At 42.4% G+C, this 5,365-nt stretch overlaps 1 long non-coding RNA gene across 1 annotated transcript; it reads left to right on the top strand.

Annotated features, from left to right (window-relative positions):
• LOC118998076 (uncharacterized) lies at positions 1 to 414 on the top strand. The gene is made up of 2 exons (XR_005068802.1): positions 1 to 129; positions 215 to 414. It is a non-coding gene; the product is annotated as an uncharacterized LOC118998076 (long non-coding RNA).
• The last annotated feature ends 4,951 nt before the right edge of the window (positions 415 to 5,365 follow it).

Genomic DNA, 5,365 nt, shown 5'->3' with positions numbered 1-5,365 from the left:
CCCCTGAGCTGTAGGAGATCACAGCTCTCTCCTCACACGGGGCTGAGGTCTCTGGGGAAGGCAGAGTTCTGCACTAGAAGAAGATGAGACTTCTGGTTCTCCTCCTGTGTCTAGTGACAGCCTTCCAGGGTGAGTGTCTCAGATGTCAAATATGAGTCTCTGGGATGGTGGTGACTACATGTTAGTGACAGAAATTGATGCATCTTTTCCACAGGTGTCGTGTCCTAGGTGCAACTTAAGGAGTCAGGCCCAGGACTGGTGAAGCCCTCACAGGCTCTCTCCCTCACCTGCACTGTCTCTGGATTCTCATTAACAAACTATGATGTGCACTGGACCCGCCAGGCTTCAGGGAAGGGGCTGGAGTGGGTCGGTGTTATATGGAGTGGTGGAAGTACATACTACAACCCAGCACTGAAATCCCGACTCAGCATCACCAGGGACACCTCAAAGAGCCAAATTTATTTAAAACTGGGCAGTCTCACAGCTGAGGACACAGCCGTGTATTACTGTGCAAGAGACACAGTGAAGGGAAGTCAGTGTGAGCCCAGACCCAAACCTCCCTGTGGGAGGCAGGAGGCCAGGGCGCAGGGGCTTCTCAGAACACCAGGGGGGCGCTGATGTCTTACCAATCACAAGAACAGTGAGGGGGAAAGATGTGGACCTGGTAGGGAAGAGAGGAGCTTTCTCTTGGGAGCAGGGATTTCCTCTCAGAGACCTCAGTTGTATTCTGGGACATTTCTTCCTTGTGAATCTGATTTCTCAACTTTTCACTGCATACAATAAACAAGTGAGTATACTGTATCACCAGGGACCACTGACATCTTCTTCACTAAGTTGCTTTATTTTTTCCCTTTTTAACAAAGTACATCACAGTTTATTATGAAATTATACTTTAAAAATGCCCAAGGAGTGTTTGATCCATAAGAACAAATGCTATGTTCCTAGTAAAACATAAGCACATATTTATAGCACCTTTATTTGTGTTTGAAGAAGATACAAGCATCCCAAAAGTTTTTCTAATTTATAAATAAGCAAACAAGGGAACATGCATGAATGGAATCTATTTAACAATGAAAATAGTGATCATGTGATACAGGAATCAATGCCGGTGAGTCTCAGGGATCTTTCAGAGTGGAATGTGCCAGGTTCAGAGATTCCAAAGGGGCACGTCCTGGTGCTCACAGGTCCAGTCCAGGAGGACAGTAGGAGATAGGGCTTTCTGCCCCTTTCTCACTATTACCAGGTAGGAAGCTGCACTCTGTAGAGACTGACCAAACCCTCATTCACATCAAGACCGGAGGAATGGACAGCTCCACAAACAGAAACAAATACCTCCAGGCTCCTGTAAATGCACAGTGTCCACCATCAGGTCTGTTGTTGTCCTGACAGCAGCTGTCTTTCCTCCAGGTGCCTTTGTCTTTGGTTCTCCCACAAGCATGAGACCCCACGGTGTGATACTCCACTGATTCCCATTTCTTTCAATGGCTTTTCAACTTACCCAGGCCTCCAGCACCTTTATACATTGCTGAAAATGATTTCATCACCATGAGAATAGATATGGAGTGTACTTGGTTCCTGATATCTAGCCATTTTCCTGAGAAAATGCTGATACAGGTTATTCACGGGCTGGGATCAAAGATGGCTGCCCTCCACACTCAGTAAGGAGCTGAGTGCTCAGATCTGATTATGTGGCAGCACTTGTCTCCATGACCCTCCTGCCTTGGTGGGTGAACCCTGCCAGCTGAGTCAGGATGGAAGGGTGAGGGGTCCAGAGTGCCAGGGATCTTTGTCCATGACATGGCCTCCATCCCAGGAGTGGGGTCAATTGGACGGAGTGAGACCTGTAGTTTTGTGGCAGCTGCATGTATCTCAACATTAGTAGCCAGCAGCTTGGGGATGAATGCAGAATCTTCTCTTCTGGAAAAGGAACCTGTGGTCAGGGCTGGCAGGATGGAGTCTGTGTTCTTCAAAGTCCCTGTCTTGAATGCATTGGCTGTACTAGGATGGGGACGGGAAGGTGTGTGCCTTAGTGTATATTGTCTAGGCATACCCACTGTTGACATCTTTTTTGGAGTAAATGCTTCTTCACCATCAGTGTTCCAACAGGACCATCTCCAGTCATATTAGGGCTTATAAAAACAATTTCAATATCCAGGAATTAAAGTCATTTTTGTACATCAACAAATGTCAGATGAAATGTCAGAACAAATGAAATATCAGAAACAGAAATCAGGGGGGAAACCTCATTTGATATAGCAGCAAGAAAAATAAAGTACCTAAGAATAAACCTAACCAAGGAGGTAAAAGATCTGTACTCAGAAAACTACACAACACTGAAGAAAGACATTAAGGAAGACACAAACAAATGGAAGTCAGTACATGCTCATGGATTGGAAGAATTAACATCATCAAAATATCCATACTACCCAAAGTGATTTATAGATTCAATGCAATCCCTGTTAAAGTACCAATGATATATTTCACAGATAAAGAAAAAATTTCAGAAATTTATATGGAACTATAAATGATCGCAAATAGCTGCAGCAATTTTGAGAAAGAAGAAAGTAGGAGGGACCACAATACCTGATATCAAACTGTAGTACAAGGCCACTGTCATCAAAACAGCCAAATGCTGGCATAAAAACAGAAACACAGAACAATGGAAGAGAACAGAGAACCCAGAAGTAAACCCATGTCTCTGTGGTCCATTAATACTTGACAAAGAGGGAAGAAGCATAAAATGTAGTAAAAATAGCCTCTTCAACAAATGGTGTTGGGATATCTGGACAGCTACATGAAAATAAGGGAAACTCAAGCACCAACTTACAGCATACACAAAACTCATACATATACATATAAACTCAAGGTGGATAAAATACTTAAATATAGGTTGTGACACTGTAAAGTCCTAAAGGAAAACACGAGCAGGAAAATCCCATACATTCAACACAGAAGCATCTTCACTGATATGTCCCCTAAGAAAGGGACATAAAGGAAATAATAAACAAATGAGACCTCATCAAATTAAAAATATTTTGCATAGCTAAAGAAAACACCATTAAAATGAATAGAGAACCAACTATATGGGACAAAATATTTGCTCATGATACCTCGGACAAGGGTTTGATCTCCAAAATATATGAAGAACTCACACTACTTCACTGGAAGAAGGCAAAAACAATTAAAAATAGGAAAAGATTTGAACAGACTCTTCTCCTAGGAGAACATTCAGAGGGCATAGAGACATATGAAAATATGCTCAGCATGACTACCCATCAGAGAGATGAAAACTGAAACCACAATAAGGTACCACATCATGCCTATCATAATGGCCATCATAGGCAAATCAACAAAGAAGTGTTGGTAAGGAGGTGAAGAAAAGGGACCCCTAGTGCACTGTTGGTGGGTAAGCAGACTTGTGCAGCCACTATGGAAAACAGTATGGGGTTTCCTTAGAAAGCTTAAAATTGTACTACCTTTTGGCCCAGGAATCGAATTGTTGGGGTTATATCCTAAGAACCCTGAAACACCAATCCAAAAGAACCTATGCACCCCAATGTTCATAGCAGCACAATTTACAATGTCCATGTGCTAGAAGCAGCCTAAGTGCCCATCAGTAAGTGAATGGATAAAAAAAAAAAAAAACTATGGTACATTTACATGTACCATAGAAATATGAATTCATATCACATGTGAATTCCATACCACATGTACATAGTGATATGGAATTCTATGCAGCAGAAAGGAAGAAGGAGCTCTTACCATTTGCAACAGTATGGATGGAACTGGAAAGCATTATACTAAGCAAAATAAACCAGGCAGTGAAAGACAAATACCACATGATCTCACGTTTAACAGGAACCTAAACAATAAAACAAACAAACAAGCAAAATATAACCAAAGACCCTGAAATAGAGAACAGGCTGACAGTGACCAGAGGGGAGAGGGGAGGGAATCTCAGGAAAAAGGGGGAAGGTTTTGCAGGAAAAAGTGTAAAAGGCACATGGACAAAAACTAGGGGGTGGAAATGGGAGGAAGGTGGGGAGGGATGGGTGGGTGGACTGGAATGGGAGTAAAAGACAGAAAACTGTACTTGAACAGCAATTAAAATAAAATTTAAAAAATATGGTACGTTTACAAAGTGGAATACTACAAAGCAGAGAGAAAGAAGGAGCTGATGCCCTTTGCAACAGCATAGATGGATGTGGAGAACATTATTCTAAGTGAAATAAGCCAGGTGGTGAAAGACAAATACCACACAGTCTCACCTTTAACTGTAACATAATCAACCAAAGAAAAAACGAAACAAAGTGCAACCAGAGACCATGAAAGTGAAACCAATCTGACAGTTACCAGAGGGGAGGTGTCAGGTTATAAAAGTGGGAAGGGTTTTCAAGACACATGGACAAAACCAAGGGGCAGGGTAGAAAAAAGGGAGGGAGGGGTGTTTGGGGGGAGCTGTGGGCAGAAATGCAGACAATGTTAACCAAACAACAAAAAAATATTAAATAAATATCTGCATTTTGAGTAGGACTGATGCCATCACAGGTCTTCATGCCCTCACAATGGAGTTAAAGTCCTGTCTGCCTTCTTTTGTTGGGGTGAGAACTCCATGTGACACCTATGCTTGATACACAAACCAAATACACATGCTACTTGATAAACCCAGGTGCCATAATGGGGCAGCCAACTTCTGGAACCCAACCATCCTGCATCACAAGATGCTTCTTTGGAAAGGAAGGTTATCATGCCCCTCCCACTATCTCTGGGCAACCACCACGCTGCCCCCAGCAGCTGTGTCTGGACTGAGAGTCCTGATATAAGAGGGACTGTGTAGTGTTTGCACAGCTGTGTCTGTGTCCCTTCACTCAACACAGCATCCTCCAAGTTTACCCATTTAGTTGCTTTCAGTCGGATTCCCTTTTAATCATACTGTAAAAATAGAAAAACACTTGAACAGACACTTCTCCAAGGAGAACATACAGAGGATCCAGAGAAACATGCAAAGATGATCAGTATGGCTAGGTATCAGAGAGATGCAAAATAAAACCACCATAAGCTACCACTTCACACTGGTCAGAATGGTCATCATAAACAAAGCAACAAACAACAAGCATTGGAGAGGTTGTAAGGAAAAGGGAGCCCTAATGCACTTTTGGTGGGATTGTAGACTGGTACAACTACTATGAAAAACAGTAAGGAATTTTATCAGAAAACTAAAAATGGATCCACCTTTTGACCCAGCAATTCCACTGCTAGGATTATATCCTACAAACTCCGAAACATCAATCCAAAATAACTTATGCACCCCAATGTTCACAGCAGCAAAATATACAATAGCAAAGTATTGGAAGCAACCTAGATG

Source organism: Sturnira hondurensis, unplaced genomic scaffold, assembly GCF_014824575.4.
Source record: "Sturnira hondurensis isolate 20B ecotype Veracruz unplaced genomic scaffold, ASM1482457v3 Scaffold0013793, whole genome shotgun sequence".
Taxonomy (NCBI): Eukaryota; Metazoa; Chordata; class Mammalia; order Chiroptera; family Phyllostomidae; genus Sturnira; species Sturnira hondurensis.
This window is presented reverse-complemented; position numbering and strand designations above follow the sequence as displayed.